At 32.6% G+C, this 23,473-nt stretch overlaps 1 pseudogene; it reads left to right on the forward strand.

The window, feature by feature from the left end:
- Positions 1–470: 470 nt before the first annotated feature.
- Positions 471–1,277, forward strand: LOC150012829 (coiled-coil domain-containing protein 28B pseudogene; annotated as a pseudogene).
- Positions 1,278–23,473: the final 22,196 nt, after the last annotated feature.

A 23,473-nucleotide genomic window follows, 5' to 3' on the forward strand; every position in this document is an offset into this window, starting at 1 on the left:
ATAGCTTTAAGAGCATGATATGAATCCAATGTTTCTCTTATAGTTAATATCTTTAATGACAGACTCTCCATATCTTATTCTTTCTCAAAATCTTAGTTCCTTGAATACTCTGAATTAATTCTAAAGATATATATTGAGTAGATTCTATTTTCCTATGTATCGGATTAGTGTTTTATCTGTTGATATTCACCCTTTAATTGGGTTCCACTTGCATAAAATATTTTACAAATTGTTTATTGTTATTTTCTGATAAATTACTTTCTAGCTTCTTACCATTGTTGTAAATATTGTAAGCAAAATTATTATCTGTATTTTCTATTTTAGTACGATTTGAGAAGAAGTGAAAGGTAAATATATGTTTGGTGTCATCCACAGATATCACAAATGTTAAATGTTTTGTGTTTTAAATTTATTTCCACCCCCAATGAAAGTTTAATTTTCACTTGCTAAAATGGTGGATTGCTAGGGCTGAGGAACTCGCACCAAAGCCTCAGTCCAGACTCCAAATCTCCAGGGCCTGAGTGCAGCCAGCACCAATGGAGGACAAGAAGAATAAAAGGAGTCCCAAGCCCTGCCTGACCCAGCCGGCTGCAGCCCCAGGAACACTTCGCAGGGTCCCTGTGCCCACCATCCACAGTGGCTCCTTGGCCCTGGCCCTCCCTCATCTGCCATCCCCCAAACAGAGGACCAAATTCAAGAGGGTAGGCAAGGAGAAATGCCGCCCAGTGCTGGTTGGAAGTGGGGGTGGCTCTGCAGGCACCCCACTGCAGCACTCGTTCCTGACTGAGGTGACTGTTTATGAGATGGAGGGGGGACTGCTGAACCTGCTCAGTGATTTTCACTCAGGCCAGCTGCAGGCCTTCGAGAAGGAATGCTCCTTCGAGCAGTTGGAGCGCGTGCGGGAGATGCCGGAGAAGCTGGCCCGGCTGCACTTCAGCCTGGACGTGTGTGGAGAGGAGGAGGAAGAGGAGGAGGAAGAGGATGGGGTCACTGAGGGGCTGCCTGAGGAGCAGAAGAAGACCATGGCTGACCGAAACCAGGACCAGCTACTTAGCAATCTGGAAGATCTTAGTAATTCTATACAGAAGCTGCACCTGGCTGAGAACGCGGAGCCTGAGGAGCAGACAGCTGTGTAGGTGTCAGACCCAGGCCCAGGCTGCCCCTTCCCATTCCCTTCAAACTGTGACTTTTAACGAACTCAATTTTATATTCCGCTCCCTCCCCCCACCCCAGGTGCTATGGGGAGGGGGGCATTAGATGAAATTAAACCAGGAAGAAAATAAATAAATAAAAAAAATAAAATGGTGGATTGCTAATTTTTCCATTAGTATGGTTTTTAGGAATGAAACAGAAAGAACATAGTGGTACATGTTAACTAGTTTAGAAATTTTGTCATGTGGCATTTGTTGTACAGATTACATTTTTATTTTAATTTATTCTGTATTTTTTCAAATGGTGTCAGAAATTTGTCATGACAATCATCTTTTCAGATGACTCTATAAGAAGTACTACATTATAAGAAATGCAGTTGAGTCTAAATATAACTTACTGCATTTATATATTTTAATTATATTTTCTCTCCTATAAAAGATACATACCAATGTGTGTGTCCATATGTCCAAATATATAAACATATGTAAATATATATGTACATTTATATTCAAATATATATTTCATATCTTTCATTGCTGGCATAAGAGTCCAGTTTCATTCTTGTACATGTAAATATGCAGTTTTTCTAGCACCATCCTTTTTTAAAGAGTGTCTTTTCTCTATTGGGTAGTCTTAAATTCCTTGTCAAATAGTAGTTGGCTGTACATGCATGAGCATATTTCCGGACTCTTGGTCATATTCCACTGGTCTTTGTGTCTGTTTTGTGCCAGTATCATATTGTTTTAATTACAATACCATTGTAATATAATTTGAAATCAGAAAATGTGAGCCTATGTTTTGTTCTTCTTTCTCAGGATCACTTTGGCTATTCGTGTTTTTTTTGATTCCAGACAAATTTTAGGATTAATTTTATCTATTTTTATAAAAATGATAACGGAGTCTTGATGGGAATTGTATTGAATATATAGATGACTGTGGGTAATTTAGACACTTAAACAATATTATTTCTTTCAATGCATAAACATGGAATATCTTTCTATTTATTTGTCTTCATTTTTTTCATAAATATCTTATAGTTTTAGTGTAGATATATCTTACATCCTTGGCTAAACTTATCCCTATGTATTTTCTTTTTGTTGTTGTTGTTTTTGCTGTTGTAAATAAAGTTTTTAAATTTCTTCAGATTTTTTTGTTAATGTATCAAAATGCTATTGGTCTCTGTTGATATTTTTATCCTGTAACTACTGAATTTGTTGAGTAGGTCTAATAGGTAGTTGAGGGAAGTCTTTAGGATTTTCTACATATAAAACCTTGTCATCTACAAACAGAGAACATTTATTTCTTCCTTCCTGATTTTGATTTTTTTAATAATCACCAGCCAAAGATATGCTTACTGAATTTAGAATGAAGGGAAGAGAGGAAGAGAGACAATAATGTGAGGAAGAAACATCCAACAATTGCCTCTCATTCACTCCCTGAACAGGGACTGAACTCACAAACCAGGTATGTGCCCTGACTTGGAAATCGAACCCACAACTTTTTGGTTTATGGGATGACATGCCAACCAATTGAGCCATACCAGCCAGGACCTGAGTTTTTCTTTTTCTTTTCTCATTCTTAAAATTAGGACTTCCAGTACTATTTATAAAGGAGCAATGAGAGTGAACACCATTGTTTTCTTCCTCATGGTAGAGGAAAATCTTTCAACCTTTCACCATAGAGTTTAATATTAGCTGTGGCTTGTCAAATATGGCTTAATTATGTTGAGGTATGTTCCTTCTATATTCAATTTGCTGAAAGTTTTAAAAGATGTTGAGTTTTCTAAAAAGCTTTTTTCCGCATCTATTGATTCTAACAGAATTAATAGATTAATGAATCTACTTATTTAGTTTATCACATTTGTCAATTTGTTTATGTAGTCCATCCTTGCATCCCAGGAATAAACCCAACTTAATCCTGATGTTTAATATGCCAATAAATTTAGTTTGCTAGCATTTTGTTGAGAATTTTTGTATCTATATTGATTAGGGACATTGGCTTACAGTGTTGCTTTTGTTGTTTTTGTTTGTTTATAGTGACCTTGTCTGGTTTTTGTATCATGATATGCAGACTTTATAAAATGAGTTTGGGAGTGTTCCCTTCTTTTCAATGTTTTGAAGAGTTTGGTAAGGATTGGTGTTAATCTTGTTTAAATGTTTAGTAACATGCATGGGTACAACCATCTAGTCCTATATTTTTTTTGGGGGGGGGCGGCTTTTGATTACTGAGTCAATCTCCTTACTTGTTATTAGTCTTCAGATTTATATTTCTTAATGACTTAGTCTTGATCAGTTGTATGTTTCTAGGAATTTATCCATTTCTCTGGGTTGTCCGTTTTGTTGGAGTATAGTTTTTCATAGTCGTCTCTGATGGTTTGTAGTTCTATGGTATTGATTGTAATTTTCCTCCTTCATTTCTAATTTTATTCATTTGAATCTTCTTTCTTTTTTTCATGTGCAGTATACTTAAATATTTGTCCATTTTCTTACCTTTTCACAGACCACCTCTTAATTTCACAGAACCACCTCTTAACCTTTTCTGTTGTTTTCCTGTCTTTCCTTTATTTCTACTATAATCCTTATTTATTTATTTTTTCTTCTGAGTTTGGGTTTGGCCTATTAATTTTCTAATTCCTTGAGATGATGGTTCAGTTGTTTATTTGAGGTTTCTTTTTTGCCTGCAAGCATTTATTGCTATAAACTTTTCTCTTAGAACTATTTCTGCTGTATTCTATCAATTTTGATATCTTATTTGCCTCAAGATTATTATTTTGATTTTGATTTTAATTACTTTTGACACATTTGTTGTTCAGGAGTTTGGTGTGTAATTTCCATGTACATGTGGATTTCTCAGATTTTCTGCTATTATTGATTATCAGTTTCATATCATGATTTTAAAAAGATACTTAATATAATTTCAATCTTCTTAAGTTTGATGACACATTTTTTGAACTAACATATAATCTACTTTAGAAAATGTTTTGTGTGTACTTGAAAAAATGTGTATTCTACTATTGTTGGAGGTAATGCTTTTTATTTTGTCTCTTAGGCCTATGTAATCTATGATATTGTTAATATCCACTGTTCCCTTACTTAATTCTTTATTTGGATGATCTGCCCATTGTTGAGAGTGGGATGTTAATATTCCCAACTATAACTAGATTACTGTTTATGTCTCATTTTAGTTCTATTACTATTTGCTTTGTTTATTATATTTTCTAATATGAGATCTGTCCATTGTTATATCTTCTTGATGGACTGACCCCTTTTTCATTATATAATGACTTTCCTTGTTTCTTTTGACCATGCTTAGTTTAAATTCTATTTTGTTTGATGTAAGTATAGCTATTTCTGCTTTCATTTGGTTTCCATTTACTTGAATATCTTTTTCTACCCCTTTATTCTGAATCTATTTGTGTCTTTAAAACTAAGGTAAGTCTCTTGTAGGCAGGATATCATAGACTATTGTTATTTAATACATTCAGCCATTCTCTGTCTTTTAATTAAAGAATTTAACCCATTTGTGTTTAATTATTTATTAATAAATAATTACTCTTTCCATTTTGCTAATGGTTTTCTAAACAAAGATCCTTTGTTCTTTGTTTTTATGTTTTCCTGTCTTTTTTTAAGACTTGATAGCTTTTTATAGGGTTATGCTTTTATTCCTTTATAATACTCTTTTGTGTAACTACTGCAGGCTTATTATTTATGGTTATCATGAAGCTTACATAAAATATTTCAGGTTTATAAAATTATGTTTTAAGCTGATTTTACTTTCATATAAATTAAATTGATATTCTCAATATGTCCTTTATACTGTTACATAATGCAGATATTATTGTTACTTTTTCATAGGTGAGGAAACTGAGTCACAGAGGAGTTATTTTGTTCATAACCATAAACATATATTAACTATGTAAAAATTAATTGTGTAATTAGAAACCCAGATATGTGAGGTCCTTAGTCTGAACCTTGTACTGCAGCAAGTTATAGGATATGAAATATCTCTAAATGTTCTAATTCCTCTTTCATGCTTGGAACTGGTACCCAGTTCTGGTCACATGTATTTTCTTACACAGTTTTTTCTAGCATTTATTTTGCTTTGTGGGAACAACTGTAGCAGGCACATAGTGCAATTGGCCAAAGCTGGAAAATTTTGAGTAACAAAATAAATAAAGTGGTATTGGAGTATAATGCAAAGTACAAAATAAATGTACATACATAGATAATTTCATCTCTGGAAAGTAGAGCTTTATATCCTGTCTTTTCTTGAGGGTGTGCTGAACTTAGTGATTCACCTACAAATAATAGAATATAGAAAGGAAAAACTTGTAACTTCACAGTGTAAAATTTGGAGGAGACTAATTTAACTACATGATCAAGGGTAACATAACCAGTGGTATGTTATACTGTTTGTATGTTTCCCCTAATATGATAGGAAGAGGAAGAAATTTCATTTTTGTGTTATTCTTCAGTAGAACTCAAGTCCTACATTTTAACATCAGGAAAAAAATATGAGAAAACTCAGATAAAGGGACATTATGAAAAAATAACCAGTACTAATCAAAACTGTCAAGGTTGTGAAGGAAAAAAAAAAGAGCTCCAAAGAAACTGTCATAAACTAAAGACTAAAATGTCATGAAAACAAATTACAATATAGTGTTCTGCATGGACCCTATAAGAAAAAAAAAAAAAAAAATCCTTACTTTAAAAACTGGTAAAATCTATGTAATGTCTGAAATTTATTTAATAATAATATACTAATTCTTAGTGGTGACAGTTGCCATGATAATGTAAGACACTAACACAATGGTAACAGGTGGAGGAATATAAAGAATCTCTTTGTGTTATCATTAAACAATTTCTATAAATCTAAAATTATTCCAAAATAAAGAAATGTATTAAAATGCATTGAAAGGGCTACCACTAAAAATGCCCTGTAATATAAAAGTGACATTAGGCAAGGTCTAAAGAAATAAATGAAGTATGGACTTCAGTTAACATGAATAATAAGTTAATTATGTAATAATGAATTAATATCATTAATTACACAAATGTAATGTAAATATGAGGTTTATAATAGGAGGAATTTGGTATGATATATAAGAGAATTCTGCATCACTCCTGAAATTTTTCTGTGGAACTAGCTCTATTGTAAAAAAATAAAGTTCATTCTAAAAATGTTAAAACACATGTATTAAAGGGTTATTAATAAAGACAAAATATTTTACTGCTTAAAAATGCATATAAAAAACATTTCAGTGCGTGCTTCAATGACCTTCAATTTAAACATTAGTGCTTTCTATTTACTTTAAAATTCTTTCATATCAAGTAAATAAAATTTAATAGAATAATTAGGAAATTAATTGTGTAAATATAATCCTTTGAATTATTTTCAGTTATTTAAAATGAAATCAGATTTTGTTTTAAAAATTCAAATATGTTTGAAACATTAAAATAACAAATTTCTGACTTGCATGTTAAATTCTTAATAAGTATACTAGGAGTAGTCCATTGCTGTAATTCTTTTATTCAACCAACATTATGGAGTATTACAAGTTGGAAGTTACCTGATGAGGGCCTGGAGATATGTGTAAACCAGACAAAGTCCCTGCTTTGATGTTGCCACATTTTTATATCACTTATAATCCATATCAGAAAAAAAAAAAACAGATAAGATACTAAATGGGGATAAATATCAGTGATTTCCTTCAATTATATAATACATATTCTTGGTTATGAATTTAAAATAAACTTTTAAATTTGTACTTTTTTCTTATTAACTAAAATTAGAAGGCAAGGAGAAACGAATAACAGATAAATGTTTTTAAAAACTCAGTTTTGTTTCTTTTTTTTTCTAAAGGAGTTTGCAGGATATAAAGTTTATTAGCTTCTTTTTTATTTTGACATTTAAACTGTTTACATTCAATATTATTCTGTGTACAGTATAGTGGATAGATAATCACATCCATTACAAAGTCGTCCACCCAATAGTACCCACTTGGTCCCATACATAGTTATTACCATATTATTGACTATATTCTCTGTACTGTACTTTATATCTCTGTGACTATTCTGTAACTACCAATTTATACTTCTTGATCTTTTCATCTTTTTCACCCCATCCTTCACCCCCCACACACACACCTGGGAAACATGAGTCTTTTTTGTTGTCATTTATTTGTTTTGCTGAGGGAGATATAGTTGTCTATAATATTGAATCTACAGGAATGGTAGTACAATAATCATTGATCTTGAATCAATCTTTGAAACTGCTTTATTTCTAGTGATAGATGAGTGAGTCAGCTGAGGATTTAAGGTTTACACCCCAATATTCGGATGCGATGCAAAAGCATAGCATGTAATTAATTTTACTTTGGATAATCACATTTAAAAAATTTTCCTCACAAAAATATATACAGTTTTCTATCTGGTTAATTAAACATAGAGGAGAATCTCTAAGATTAAAGTGCTTGCTTATTGTCTATTCCTTTTACATACCAAGCAGGTAAACATCCTTAACTAAGTATGTCCACCCCTAAAATAGACATAATAACAGTATGTTTCTCATAGTTAAATGAAATAGAATAACTAAGGCAATAGAAATTCTTATAATGTTTAGCATGCCGGAATTTTCCACACAAGGCATTTTTCAGTTTTAATCTTCACTTCAAATTATTAGTAAACATTTTTTGATCACTCATCCTTTATAATTGACTGACTGATAGAACATTTTTCCCTATAAGAAACTATCTGGAGGTAATAATAATCTGTTATTATCAGAGCCTAATTTGTAACATCGAATAGCTCAAGCAATGTTTGTCAAGGGATACAAGAAGATGTCCTACTTAATTCATTAGTCTTGCACATCAGAGTTTTGGGTACATGGAAAATTCTAACTGTATTTGCTGATAGATATGTAAATTGTATCTAGCACAAAACCTGCTCGTTTTTTTTCCTTGCTGATGGTGATGATTAACTGTAACCTGGTTTATTTGATTCCAGAGAAATGTATTTTCTCCCAGAAAATTAGATCATTTTCAGGCAAACTATTGAATTTTCTGTAAAAATGCAATGCTATTATTATTTTTGTCTTGGAATATCATTGTATAAATTGATTTCTACTTTGAATGTATAAAATTAATTTTTAAATTTTTTTCAAGTATATTTTATTGATTATGTTGTTACAGTAGTTTCAATTTTTTTCCCTTTTGCTCCCCTCCACTCAGTACCACCCTTCCCCGCAGCAATCCCACCCCCCCTTAGTTCATGTCCATGGGTCATGCATATAAGTTCTTTGGCTTCACCCTTTCCTATATTATTCTTAACTTCCCCCTGTCTGTTTTGTACCAACTGATTATGCTTCTTAGTCCCTGCACTATTTCCCCACTTCTCCCCCTCCCCACTCCCAGCTGATAACCCTCCAAATGATCCCCATACCTATGATTCTGTTCCTATTCTGGTTTGCTTGGTTTGATTTTGTTTTTATTTTTTAGATTTAGTTGTTGATAGTTGTGAGTTTGTTGTCGTTTTAGTGTTCATAGTTTTGATCTTCTTTTTCTTAAGTAAGTCCCTTTCACATTTCATATAATAATGGCTTGGCAGTGATGAACTCCTTTAGCTTTACCTTGTCTGGGAAGTACTTCATCTGCCCTTCCATTTCAAATGATAGCTTTACTGGATAGAGTAATCCTGGTTGCAGGTTGCCTTTCATCACATTGAATACTGCTTGCCAGTCCCTTCCTGCCTGCAAAGTGTCCTCTGAGAAATCAGCTGATAATCCTATAGAGACCCTCCTGTAGACAACTCTCTGCCTCTCTCTTGCTGCCCCCAGGACTCTCTTATTATCTTTCACCTTTGGCAACTCAATCATGATGTATCGTGGTGTGGTCCCCTCTGGATCCAGCTCACCAGGGACCCTCTGTGTTTCCTGGACCTGTATGTCCACCTCTTTCACAAAATTTGGGAAGTTTTCCTCATTTTTTTCAATTCTTGCTTCCTAATTCTGCACTGGCTGACTGTTTTTATTCCTTATGTTTCAAATCATTGATTTGAACCCTGGTTTCCTTCCCTTCATCATTGGTTTTGTGTGGATTTTCCTTTGTTTTACTTAGCATAGCCTTCACTTCTTCTCTTATGCATTTGCCATACTCGAGCATATCTGTCAAGCCTGTGAGCATCTTTATCACCAGTGTTTTATGCATCCGTTAGGTTCTCTATCTTCTCATCTGTTAGGTTGGCTATCTCCTCATTGCTTAGTTCTCCCACTGGAACCTTGTTCCGTTCCCCCTTTTGGGCCATACTTCTCTGTCTCCTCATTCTGACAGGCTCCTGTGTTTGTTTGCCTCAGCGTACCAGGTAGGGCTGTCACTCCTGTTACATTGTAAGGGACAGAGCCTTAGGGATTCGTCAGTACAGGGTGACCTGTTTTACCTTGTTGTTGCGCTGTATGTAGGGGAGGAGTCTGAGAGGGAACAGTGCCGCCTTCCCAGGACTCATCCCTTTTCCAGGCACCTCTCCCACTTCCGCACCAGACTGGCGCCCCTCTAGCTGCTGTCCTGGCAGTTGTTCCCAGAGTGAGTGGGTCCACTAAACAAGCAGACTCTGCTGAGAGATTGGCAGTTTCTGCCTCCACCCCAACCCCCACTGGTCTGCACAGTCAAAAGCAATGAGGCATGATTTTCCCTGGTGCTGGGATCATGGGCTGTGGGGTCTGGTGATGAGCTGGGAACACTCCCCAGGTGTCCCTCCTGACTTTTTAAAATGTGTGACTGCGCTTTCCGCTGGCCTGCCTCTGCCACTACTGCTGTCGCCACCACACTGTATCCTCTCTGTCCCGGCTCTGCCCCTCCTACCTGTCTGGATGAGTATTTCTTCTTTATATCTTTGCTGGACTTCCATGCAGTTTGATTTTCTGGAACTTCAGGTTGTTTCTAGTTTTGAGGTAGTTGTATTCCTAATTAGTCATGGAGGGAGACGCAGCGTGTCTGTCTACATTTCCATCTTGGCTAGAACTCCTTTATTTTTTTTAAAATTACAGTTACCACTCAATCTTATAGCCAATAATATTATAACTATATACAGGCTAGTATGATCCTTAATATCCTGTATCCATACTGTACCTCTCTTTCAAAGTTACATTAACCTTGACACCCTATAAATTATTTAAGTATAAATAAAGCCTATTTCACATTAAATGTGAATCACCTAATTTATTTCTGAAGAATTAGGAGATTGATGTAAAATCATTCTACTCTTAGAACATAACCCAGCACTTTCTTTAACAAAGAAAAAATTGTGCTAAAGGACTTTATTGCTTCATCCTACCCTATCTTCTTGTGATAAACATTTTCTTTGCTAATTTACTATGATTTAAAAGAAAGAACAAACAAAAATGCAATTTACAGGATTAGTTACTCAATCTAATTTTCCACCACCATTTATAATTTGAATTACAAATTTAAAATGGGCCCAAAATATTTTAAAGACAAAATAGGACTGTGACAGGCTTGTGGTAATATACCAAATAAACTTCACTTCAAAAATATTTATGATTACTTTTATAAGTCACCTGTTATAACTAATAAACCAGGAAGTACTAACATTAATGACAGAAGAGTCTTTGCTCTTAACTCTTTTTATTATCTTAGATAAGAAGGAAGGAGTAACCTTTGACTTTTCAAAGGATGCTTTTTAGCTTAGTCTAGAAACAGTGATTTAAAGAAACATTTTTATTGATTTTATTTGAAATTAAAAAGAACAGTAGAAATTAAGAAAAACTAACGAAAAATTAATATAAACTATAATCATTTAACTACTGTTATGCATGAGATATTTTTTGAGGAGCTGGTAATACATTCAACAATGAATAAAATGCTCTGAAGAAATTTGTGTTATAATAGTCAATGCACACATATATAGCTAGTGCATAGACAGAACTTCAGTTCTGTAAAATTAAGTAGTTATTGATTTATAAAAACAGCAATTACATGTATATTTACTTTTTCTATGCTGATTGTCTCTAAGCATACAATGTTTTAAACACTTTTTCTCATTTAAAAATGTTTTAGATTAACTTTGACATAAAATTGAAACACATTCTGTCATGATTGCCTATTCTGCTGATAGTAGTTAAATTGACATGTTTTCAATCACATAAAATAAAGAAAACATATTTTTCTAAGCATACTTTTGCATGGACCCTCAGGATCCAGAGAGGAAATTGTTTAATATTATTTACTATATTCTTTAGGTCATATATACACAGGGCAAAAGAGAACTAATTTTACCAAAGACAAACTTTTCCCTATGGAACTGACACAATAATCGAGCATCTGATTGCTTTCTGAAAGTATCCAACCCAAGAGGTTTCGTAAGAACCATTTTATTAAAAGACTTTAAGGGATTATAGTGTTTTAAAAAGAAAGAAAAATAAACTTTAAAATAAATTTTGTATAATTCAATTTTAAGTGTGCTTTACCTGGTTAAATAGTACTTTGAATTAAGTACCTATTTTTCTACCAATATATAGCAAAAGCACAGGGAAAAAGTGGAAGAAATTGTAATAGGACATAAAAACAAGTGTAACCAACAAAGGAAACCTTACAATCCTGTTTTAAACAGCCAATTTAGTTTATAGTATGTAGTATAAATCAAGATAATTTTATTCCTTCAGTCTACATATAATTAATCTCAATAATATTCAATTAAAATTTAGCTTTTACCTTGAAGCAATAATGTATACAATGCATCTGTGAGGAAGATTAGAATTTAGCTCTAGTATCTAAAATTTAAATCTATATTTGTAAGAACAAATTTTATGTATGTTTTCCTATGTCCAAAAAAATATTTTTGTATATATGTTTGCTTAAGAATAATATAAAATACTGAATGCAATGACTATAACATAATACAATTTAATTTCTTTCATATAAAAACAATGCATACTAGTGTAATGTATAATTATTACCTTTGTTAATTAAGCTGTGGCTTATCAGTAAATGCTACTAAATTAATGTTTTTTAAATTAATGTAAAATAAATATCCCCATTTATATTGCTTTTTTACATATTTTCTATTAAATATATATATATTAGAAATATTAATATCCAAGAAACTATAACATATAGAAAAGTAAGTAAAAGATTTAAGATGTGGGTTTAAATGCATATAATTATTTATGTTCCTAGTACTATGACCCAATTAAAGTTTTTATATTTATGTTTACTTTAGTTTTCTTAGTAGATTAATTTGATTTGTTAATTTTCTTTAAAATTTATATTTCCTTGTAACAGACAGCAAATATGTCTAAATATCATTATTTCATGTCATCTAAATAATGGTAAACAGCTGCTAAATATTAATTTTATACAATAGCAATAGTAATTTCTCAGTGTGTGTGTGTATACACATATATATATGAAAATATGAAACCATATAAGAAAGGTTCTAGCTTAAAGCAAATAAGATGCTATCAACATATTTTTTCTTGTACTACTCCACTATTGATAAATATAATTTTGAATTTTAAAACAGGATTTTTATAGTAAACAAATTTAAATATAAGTTGGAAGTAAGTAGGATTTTAATAAAAAGCAGAGGCTTTCTATTTTTTGAAATTATAAACTTTAAAATACCTATGTTCATTTCAGCATTCTTCATGGTGGCCAAGACTTGGAATCAACTGATGTGTTCCTGAATAAATGATTTGATGAAGAAGATGTAGTGAACATATAGAATGAAGTACTTTTCAGCCATGATAAAAGATGAAATACTGCCATTTGTGACAACATCAATGGGTCTTGAGAATATCATGCTAAGAGAAATAAATCAGAAAAAGTTGATAACCATAAGATTTCACTCACATGGATATAAAACTGAAAGCAATAAACAAACACACAAGAAAAACAAAAACTCATAGACATAGACAATCATATGGTGGTTACCAGAGGGAAGGAGGTGGAGGGATAGTAAAGGGTAAAGGGGGTCAAATATATAGTGACAGAAGGAGACTTGACTTGGGGGTGGTGAGCTCATGATATAATACAAAGATCATGTATCATAGAATTGTATACTTGAAATCTATATAATTTTATTAAACAATGTCACCCAAATAAATTTAATGAAAAATAAAGGATTGGAAGGAGAAAAAATTACCTGATACTCTTCTATTGCCTGGGGTCGAGGAGGGCTGTGCAGAATATCTGAGGGTATACAGCCATTTCTTATAACCACAATTTTCAATTGTTTTATGTAGGAGAATGCAAGAGATATTGTATCCAATATATCTCCAGTAATGTATGCTTGTTATTGCACCAAAACCAAGGATATGAACCTCAAACCTAAAACTTAAACAGTAAATAAATTTACAGTGAAAATAAAAGCCTTAATAATTCCATTTCTAGACTCAAGTTCAATTCAATAAACACATACTGAGAAACACTGCATATGTTATTTTAGAAGCTAGAAATAACATAATGAATAAAATATATCTTCTGTTCTCAAGAATCTAGTGGAAGTGACTTGCAATCAAATAAATGAAATACATATTCTGGACAGAGTGGTAACTGAGAAGGAGCCATTTAAGTTTGATCAACATTATTACCATAGAAAAGGTAAAGATGATATGAAGTTTGAATAGATGATAAAGGTTAGGGTGACCATATGATGTCCCATGAAAATTGTCATAAACTTAAAAAAATAAGTAACTTAAGTACAGTTACACTATTTTAATATTAATTTTATAATTATTAAATAACAAAATAATTATTTTGTTACATATATTCATGCATTTGTTTTCAGATTCTGAGTAAAGTATGTCAGTGTTTTGTAATGATATTTTCAGAAAAAATTGTATTTTCCTTTCAACATAGTCTGCTAATTTTTGTATTTCCACAGCACTATACACAATGCTTTACAAAGTTTTTTGTATGGTTAATACATTTAAAGTTGTTGATATTTTTAATTAATTTTATTTGTGGGCCATTTTTGTTTTAAGAAAATACATTATCTTGTCTCTCAAATTTTCAGGTACCAATAAGTTTAGAACAAATTTTACTGTAAGGGTGATAGTCATAATTCTAATTTTTGTATTGAAATATATAAATGTCTTAGTTTAAATAATTGAACAATTACTAAGTTTTGCCTCCATGCTGAGAATTTTTCTTTTTTATCTTCACCCATGGACGTGCTTATTAATTTTAGAGAGAGGGTTAAGGAAGGGAGAGAAACAGCAATGTGGGAGAAAAACATTGATTGGATGCCTCTTGTACACAGACTGACTCAGGACTGAATCGCAACCTAAGCTTGTGTGCTGGCAGGAAATCAAACCGGTGGCCTTTTGGTTTATGGGATGACACGCCAACCAACGGAATCACTCTGGCCAGGGCAGCATCTTTTCTTTTTTTCTTTTTTTTTAGCATCTTTCTTGATGATGCATAGTTGTAAGTCAAAACTCACCACATCAAAGGGGAAAAAATTGGAACTATTGTAACAATATAATCAATAAACTATACTTAATTTTGTCTCTATAGCGATTTTGATTTTATAACAAAATTAAATGCTACAAAATCGTAGTATTTTCCCCAGTTCTTTTCATTCCAGTACACAATATAAATGTCTAATTAAAAATAGAAACTTCAGTAAAAGATTCTTTGCAAGTTTAATTGTACATATTTAAATTATTGCCATTTCTAGTTTGCTGTTACAGGGATAAATATTAATGACCGATTTTCAAGCTTTGTATACAATAATAAAAATGAATTAAAAGATCTGTCTCTGAAGGTTTTTTTGCAGTTCATACTTCCAAAAATTTGAGAGATTTCAAATTGATTTTGAACAAAACTCAACCAAAATGTAAAGGACACAATTACATCAAAGTTAAGTACTGTTTCAACAAAGGTTGCTAAATTTAAGACGGGAAAAAAGAGACCCAGTTAGATTTGAATTTACTGTAAGTATGTCTTATGCAATATTTATTTCATGTATAATTGACTAACATTTACTTGACTTTTATCCTGAAATATCTGGCAACTAAACTGCCGGCCACTAATTTATACTATAATCCTCTAATGGCTCAGTCACTTTTAAAATCCCTTTGATGGTAGATGGAAAAGAGAGAGTACACACTGCTCTGCTAATTTTTTGCTAAAATGTATTTAATAACAACTTCATCACAGAAATTCTGTTTTATTCCTATGTATGGAAAATAGATAAGAAATGGGTGATTGTGAACACCTAGTTAATATTAAAGTTGACTAATTACTTCTCAAACAAATGCTAATAGTTTATGAGCAGATTTGTGATATGTGCTTTTCATCATGACCAGATACACTGCACCAATGATTCATGGTAAATTTTGACACACCTTTTGCAATAAGTTTATGGGAATAATGTTAATATGTACCTAAGTAACAGAATGGCTTTCTTTTGTTCCTTTTGTAAGCAGCATAGGTGTGTAACAATAAAATAAATCTTGATTTATTTTCATGTTAATACCATACACTTCCCTACAGAATCTAGGATATTTTGATTTAAAAAAAAACCAACACTGTAGGTATAGTAATTACTGTACTTATGTATAAAACATTTGTATAGAAAATATGAAATGCTTAATTTGTGAATATATTTATGGTGGTAGCTAATATTTCCAATTTCAATAAGAAAGCTTCCTCTGAATCCTCAGAAAAATCTAGGTAATTTATTTAGACTTTGAATATTTCACCAGAAGTTTTCAAATGTATTCAGGTTACTACATTAGTCAGGACAACCCCAAGTTTGTGCAAGATATCAGTCTTATTTTATTGATCAACTCAATTATACTCTTTACTCTGTTCAACCAGATCAACAGATGAAACTTGAAAAAGTTATACACCTGAAAATGTAAACAAAAATTTTATAATAAATGTCTATACACATTATTAAGGTCAACTATGCTACTTTGAAAAATATAAACCACTATCAAAAATCAAAATCTTTTTTGTTTTTCCTTTACATGCATGCTAGAATACCAACAATTTTCTTTCTCATTTCATTTCTGTCTGCTCAGTTTCAGTTTACAGAATGCATTCAAATGCCTCAGAAAAGTCAAATAAGCTTATTAAGAGTATTAATTTTCTCTTAGCAGAAGCAGCCCTGACCAATTGTCATTGAAATTATTAGTCCTTTTAATATTTATAGACCTGCAGTTGACACCTTGTTACAGAAACAGGGGAGTCCAAAAACCCCAGAGTTTGCTGCTGGGGGATGGTGAGAAGGAAGCAGCTTTCAAAATGCTTCCACATGCCTGAGGCTGGTGGCTAGTGTCTTTCTTAGGCAAAATGGCTTTAATGAATCCAAGGCCTCAGGTAGATGGGAGATGTCTTGGACCAGGGGATGATATGGAAAAGGCACACAGAGCCTGCTTGAGGTTCTTTGAATTGTCAGAACTGGTTACCACACCCACTGCATCAGAGGACGTAGTCAGGGATTTGAAAATAAGCGGCAGACATTTTAAGCGGTCTGACGGTGCAGGTTTCAGGAAGGGATGTACCTTGCTGCTTTGAAAGGAACAGACTGACCATGTGGATTACAAAGAACTAACCATGCAGTTTACAAGGAGGCTGAGAATCCACGAGGTTCTGGATTAAAAGCTGGTGGACACCATAACACAGACGAGGTCTCCCCAATCAGAATTGAATGATTGGCAGCTACCGGTAAAACTGAACTGTGTTTAGAAAGTAGGGAAAGGGTTTCTCTAACTTTTCTAAAACTAGCCTGGTTTGGTAGGGGGAGGCAAGGATATGTGTTTATGAGTGTTTTAAGGAACATAAAACTTAATGGCAGAAATCCACAAATAGCTAAATCTATATAACTATTAAATAAACAATTCTTTTTCTTTTCACTAAACTCTGGTATTGAGAGTTATAATTTTGGCATCATGCAATCGGGCCCCTAACTAAAGAGCCCGTGGGTTCTGTTTCAATTGGAGCAGCCCAGGGGTTATGTAACAACCTGATGATTTTATTTATTGTCTATCTATCATCTGGTAAGAAAGAACTCCTTGTGTGTTTCATGGCATTTCTGAGTACACAACTCCATCTACCTTTAACCACAATAAATTGAATCCTGTAGCTACTGTGCATCCACCCACCTCTCTCTTCTCAATGAAGGAAGTCCATGAGCAGTTTGAGAAAAGCAAGCTAACAGAGAAATGCAATGCTGAGGGGTAGAGGTAGAAAAATACTGATGAGTGTCAAAGTCTACCTCTCTTCTTCTATATTGCTACAGCAATAAAATATATGTTCTTAAACCATTTATTGTGGAATTTTAATAACTTCCTATAGACTGCTAAATAATTATTAATTTCAAAGTTATATTAATAGAAACTTATTTTCATGTATTTAAATGATAACAGAGCAAATAATACACATAATAATACTGTATACTGAATCTCATACTTCCAAAATTCTAATAATATAAGACTATTGGGGGGGAAGTTCCAGTGGAATAGCTTATATTATAATTATTGGGTTCTAATTTTTTTTCTATGTCTGTATTTATATTGCACAAGATTATTCACAGAATATCAGGAGAATTAGGGTAGAAAATGTGTGTGTGTAGGGGAGGTCACTGATTTTTAATTTTGGTTTATATTATTAAGGTAAGATGCAACAATAATGCAGGGTGGAATCAAAGTAGATTAACATTGTTCATATGGAAAATGGTACAATAATTAATAAACAATATAAGAATAAACTATGGTTTACATACTCAGAACTGTAAACTTACTGGTGCACCACCCTGTATGCATAAATTCTTAGTAGTTTTATCTCCCAAAACATTACAGTTTTTGCTCATTTCTTACACTGAAGAGAATGATGGAAGACTGGCAATGAGCTACACCACTCACAGAAGGTCGCTTGCTATAGGTGCATTTTAAAGAACACGTTTTTCTAGGTCACTGAAGCAGAGGAATAGAGAATTTAAGGGTCTTAAATGCATCATTGCTCCATAGGTAATGAATAGCACTTCTGTTCACTGACCATTGACCTGAAATAGTGACATGACTCTACCTAACTGCACTGGAGTAAGGATATATGGGAAAACAACTGGATTTTCAGGAATTACTATTGTATATATCTGAAATCCAAGCAAAGATTTTCAGCCATAAATAAAAATACTTCTTTGTACTATTCAGAGCTCAAATAATACTGTAGTCCCTAAACAAGCATGAATACCATGAAAAATAATTTTGCTTTTAAGTATTTCAAAGGTATTATGCAATTATGTAATTAACATAATAAATTTAATTACATAATTAATACAATATTTAATTATATAATTAGCATGATATAATAATTGTGAAATTAGCTTAATGCATCAGTGACTGTTACTACTATATCAAAGAGTGTCTTATGTCTGTTTTCCCTAGAATACAAAATATTCCCATTTTTTTCTATGGTCACATAAAATCACTTCATCATCCTCATAAATGCATGGAAGATTATCACTCCTTCTGAAACATCAAAGGGGAAATTAAGGAACTCGATTATGATAACATGGATAGTTTGAGGTTATTTTCAGAAAGTGTATGCAATACTTCTTGATTAATAAACATATTATGTTAAGGTACTATAATAGTTTTTATATATTATACTATTATTTATAAATATGTAGAATAATATTGCTTGTTTGAAATTTAAGTACTTTAGGATCTGAAATTAAATATTAAGTATCGATGACATTACTTTTAATAAGTGGAAAAACTGAGATCAATGGTGTCAGGGTAGCCCTGCTCTGAGAAATCGCTCAGAGACTGCTGTGGGAAGAGATAACTGGGTTTATTGAGGGAACAAAGAAAGGAGGAAGGGGTGGAAGGGGAGAGGCAGCTCCCAGACCAACTCAAGGGCCTGTAGGAGCAAGGGGAATGAGGAGAAAGGGAATGGGGGACTCCTGGTCCTCCTCGTGGGCCCATAGGAGTCCCACCTGCACTTCTGCAGGCACTTTTTTTATACTTGTCAACCACACATTTCAGTGAGGGTGAGTTTGCTTATTAACATATTCAGTAATCATTTACATCTGATTGCTCATACCCCCTGTCCCCCACCACACACACACACACACACACACACACACACACACCAGGTTAGTTAACATATCGAGCTAAGTTCATTACCATTTCCCCTGGAAATGGTTTCAGTTCATCAACACATCTTTTGGGAACTGCTAAGTCCATCAGCATATTTTTGGGAATGGCTAAGTCCAGGGCCAGGTTGATTAGCATATACCAAAAGTCCAGGCGTGCATGATTTGACAAATGGTTTCTGATTTTACAGTCTTAATAATTAGAGAAAGAAATATAAAACATTTTCATAGAAATATGACAATTACTACATCATAGTTAATAAAATCAATACAATAATAAATTCCTTTCATATAAAATTACATTGCAGACTGACAATAGGAAGGCATATAGTAAATCATTAGTCAGTTAACACATTATTTTAGCTCTATCATTTTATATATTTTCATGGAAAAAATGTTACATGTGATTAATAATCAGTAAAAAGAATACATTTACTATTTAATTTATTTTTTATTTTCTGATTCTGCAAAATGGATGAAATAAAATCAGTTGCGTCTATGCAGTCATGTATAACAATTAACTAGAACATAGACATTTATTCTTGAAAAGACTAAAAAAGAGTTATTAGAGATAACTGAAGAATTTTTTTAATATAAAATTAGACTTTTAGTTTTAGGTACAGACTTTATAGAAGATTAGCTAACCTGTCACAATTATTTTAACAGAAAGGGATACAAAGAATCACAGAAAGGTACTGATATAATATTTAATGGACACATTTAGATAATATGATAGAAATGAGCAGTACTCCTCTTACTCTAGGACAGTGGTGCTCACAAAAATATAATGCTTTATCTGCATTTTATAAATATTGCATGAAACTTACCTCCATTTCCAACTTTTTAAAGTGGAATGGAATCTCTGCTAGGTGGCTTCAAATTCATTCAGCTAATTACCATGCCACTGTTATTTACTGAAACTGTCTACAGGCAAGAAAATTCACTGCATTCATCTGGGGGGGAAAAGCACAGCTGATACTCAAAATTATTAACTATGCAGACATAAATGAACAGCATATACTTGCTTAAATTTTAATACCTGCATATTATTGTTACATGAAGTACTAGCTAAAGCCAAGCAATGACTTAAATGACTAAAGGACTAAAGAAATACAGATATATACAAAAGTGGTTACTAGTTATTTCAGGTTTTCAGCTATATATACAAATATTTATTAAAATGTAAATTATTGTGTTGAAATCAATAACATTTATAATAATGTAATTTAATTTGACTTTAGAAAAGTAATCAAATTCTCTAGAATAAGTTCTGACCATATTCTAGACCACAAAAAAAAAAAGTTTTTATTAAACCAAATATGTGCTATTGACTACACTTTTGAAATAAATATTTTTAAATCCTCTGAAAGGATTATTTTGTCTGAAAGTCCTTCCTTCTTTTCTTTCTTCTTTCTTTCTCCCTTCCTTCCTTCCTTCCTCCTTTCTTTTATGTATTCATTAGTTTGCTATTGTAAAGTGTATTAGGCTTTCATTATGTACCAAGGACTGTGCTAGTGCTTAGAAAAACATAGATAAAAATATAAAAAATCATAAGGAACTTACAAGATAGTTGAATTTATGAGTTATCTTGTAATTAATTTGATAAATTATCCAGCAAAATCATCTATTAGACAAACAAATCAAGAGATATTACTACCTAAAACCCAGAAATGCTTTTCTATTACTGATACAGGTTTTAATATTTTACAACTTAGAGCTACTGGGACTAATACTACTATATTATTTCACTTGTGCATGGTTTTTGTGCATACATGTATCCATTTCTGTTGATTATATACCTAGTCATAAAATTACTAGTTCATAAGTATGCTGTGTTTAACTTTTACATTGTCAAATAATAGTAACAAGCAGACTCATTAATTTACTTACCCATTAGCAGTGTATTAGTGATTGTTAAACAACTTTCTAGACCTACTGACTTCTATTTAGAGAAAACTGGACATAATAAATTCTACAGTATGCAGTATCTTAAGTGGAGTTTCATTCACACATCATACATTGCTGGTATTTGTCCTGAATATGTCAATAATACATTCCTATATATAAATACAGATGCTGTCCATTTTATAGACATACCATAATATGGTTATCCATTCATCAGTCAGTGTAGATTTGGGCAATTATAAATTAAGCTGCTGTAAATATTCATATACAAACATGTAGACATATATTTATATATTTTTTGTTCACTTGGGTAAATATCTAAGCATTAGTCTTCTGATTCATACTATATATGATTAACTTTTCCATTCCGCCAAAACACTGCATTGCTAGTGATTTTAATATTGTGTATTCTAATTGATGAATAGTGGTATCTAATTGTTGTTTTAATGAATTTTTCTAACTACAAATAACATAACCAACTTCTCATATGTTTATTTGTATTTGTTCACATTTTTGGTGAAGTGTCTTTTCAGATCTATTGTTCAATTTTCTTAGTTTATATTTATTGCTCTATTTTTAAAGTTATTTAAATATTTGGATACAAGTTTCTTTGTCAAATATGGGATTAACGTATATTTTTACACCTGTTTTTATTATCTTAATAATGAGTTTTACAAAGAAATTACCTTAAATTTTGATGTGCCCAATTTATCTTCACAAAAACAATGTATTTTCTTCCATGTCCTTTTAAAGATGCTTTATAATTTTATTTTTTACATTTAGGTCTATGATCAATTTGGAGTTAATGTGAGTGTGTGTGTAAAGTGTGAGTTATGTGTCATGGTTCATTATTTTGGCACATGAAAATCCAATTGTTCCAGTACCATCTGTTGAAAGGGAAATCATCTTTTCAGTGCATTGCATTTTTAATTTTATGAAAAAATCAATTGACAATTTTGGGTGGATGGGTTTATTTCTCCCATTGATCTGTATCTCCTTTTGTGAATACCATACTTCCTTGGTACTATAGCTTTAAACTAAGTTTGAAATTGAGTTTTGTGAGCCTTTAGACATTGTTTTAGTTTTATAAAATGTCTTGGCTATCCTAGTTTCATTGTTTTTTATATATACTTTAAAATCATATCATCAATATATATAAAAAACTTACTGTTATATTGATTAAGATTGCAATCAATCTATAAATTAAAGAGCAGAGAACTGACATCTTAAAATTCCATCTTCCAATTCACGAACACTCTTTGTTTCTTTATATTTTTGATTAATTTTATTAGAGTTTTGCAACTTTCAACATATGATTACCACATATATTTTTGATTTATTAAAATATTTCATTTTTAGAATGTTATTATAAAGGATAATTATTATTTGAATTTTAAAAACCATGTATCATAGCTTTTTGTTCAAGAGTGTGGTACTTACTTCCGGCCAAGATGGAGACTTGACTGACATGCTCTATCTCCCTCCACAACTAAAGAGAAATACAACTACTGCAAAACCAGAAATAACCAGAAGTTCCAGAAAATAAAGCTACATGGAAGTCCAGTGTATGAAATTATAAAGAAGTGGTGCTCATCTGAATGAGTAGGAAGGGTGAAGCAGGGGTGGAGAGGTCCAGCTGTGCTGGCAGCAGCAGCTGCAGCGATGGAGGTGGGATGGCAGTAAGCACGGACACCCATATTTAAGGGGAGGCGAGAAGCACCTGGGAAGCACTCCCAGCTGCAGACCAAACCCATCAGTTCATGAGTCCAATGCCAGGGAAGGCAGACCCCCATTGCCTCGGACTGTGAGGGCCAGAGGACATGGGGAAGGAGGAAGACACTCTGGTCTCTAAGCGGAGAGTGAATGGCAGGAATCTATCTTGGACCCCTGCCTCCACATCAAACACCACAGTGTGGTGAGAAGGGTCACCTGGTAGTGATGAGTGCATGGGGCTCTGCCCCTATAGCGTAGGAGGTGTGACACCCAGGAAGCAAAGGTAAACACAAGACTGTCAGGATGGCACAGATCATAATAGAGATCCCGGTGACACAACTCACCAGACAGCAAATATCTAATCTAATGAAACAGCAGATAGAAAATCTTTCTGAGGCACAATTCAGAGCTTTGGTTATATGAATGCTTACAGACTTAACAGCGGGTCTTAAACAAGATGGGGAAGAAATGAAGGCTAGTCATGCTGAAATGAACAAAAACACATACAAAACTAGTGGTGCAGGAAAGAAAATCAGGGATCAAATGAACAAATCGGAACATAGGGAAGGAACAAATAGTCA

This window comes from Furipterus horrens, unplaced genomic scaffold (assembly GCF_987537825.1).
Source record: "Furipterus horrens unplaced genomic scaffold, mFurHor1.1.pri manual_scaffold_4, whole genome shotgun sequence".
Lineage (NCBI taxonomy): Eukaryota > Metazoa > Chordata > Mammalia > Chiroptera > Furipteridae > Furipterus > Furipterus horrens.